The sequence below is a fragment of the Palaemon carinicauda genome, chromosome 38 (assembly GCF_036898095.1).
Source record: "Palaemon carinicauda isolate YSFRI2023 chromosome 38, ASM3689809v2, whole genome shotgun sequence".
In the NCBI taxonomy this organism is placed as follows: domain Eukaryota; kingdom Metazoa; phylum Arthropoda; class Malacostraca; order Decapoda; family Palaemonidae; genus Palaemon; species Palaemon carinicauda.
The window spans coordinates 9,438,476-9,439,300 of NC_090762.1; the positions used below are offsets into that span (position 1 = coordinate 9,438,476).

At 31.3% G+C, this 825-nt stretch overlaps 1 protein-coding gene across 1 annotated transcript in view; it reads left to right on the forward strand.

The window, feature by feature from the left end:
• Window positions 1–327, forward strand: part of LOC137630051 (doublesex and mab-3 related transcription factor 3, truncated-like) — a 27,152-nt gene extending 26,825 nt beyond the window's left edge. Inside the window, exon 3 of the mRNA XM_068361541.1 lies at window positions 1–327. This exon is cut by the window's left edge and continues 1,181 nt beyond it. The gene's annotated coding sequence lies outside the window, so the exon portion shown is untranslated.
• The last annotated feature ends 498 nt before the right edge of the window (window positions 328–825 follow it).

Below are 825 nucleotides of genomic sequence, written 5' to 3' on the forward strand. Positions count from 1 at the left end.
TAAGGTTATAGACGACGATTTATAACTTAATGTTCAATGTTAGCTTAGGCTTGCAATACATGCAATTTTATCAATCATAATCCTAAAACTATATATAAATACTTTAAAATCTTCTGATGTTATTTAACAGCAATATCCACATTACCTTAGAATCTGTGCACAGTTTAGATCTATGAAAAGCTAAAATCTTCCCCAGCTTTAACGATAAGTTATAAATATCCTTGAAAAATCTCCAGACCAAAACATCAGTCCAAAAGTAAAAAATTAACACTTTCTCCTTTCAAATGACGGTAAATGTTCGATAATATAATAACCTACAAATTACATTTCCTTGCTGTTTACATGAAATCTTTATTGAATTAATGCTGCTTGCATTAACTCATAATAAATATCAATAAATGACAAAAATAAGTACTGGTTATCAATTTTTTATTACCTGAATAAACTTAAAAGCTTTCAGGAACAGCAATAGCCTCCTGAAATTTATAGTCTTTGCTCTCCCAAGGTTAGAAATATAAATCAAGATACTTAATTTAAATATAACTTATATTACTACATTTCTCGGTGAGCAAGAAAATCTGATTCGAAAGTCTTCATGGTCCAAATTGACATCCCAATCAAAGGGTCAGCCGCCCTTCTCGGTGCGTCTTCTCTAATGTTTACACCCCTTAATGACCAAGTTTCTGGGCCATACATTATCGATAGTCTGATTGCATAACAAAAGGTCTTCATTTTCAGTTTATTTGGAATTCTTTGGTCACACTTTAACCCTATCCAAACTCTATCTGTCTCAAAAAACTAGTTTTATTCCTCCAATCTCAGTTT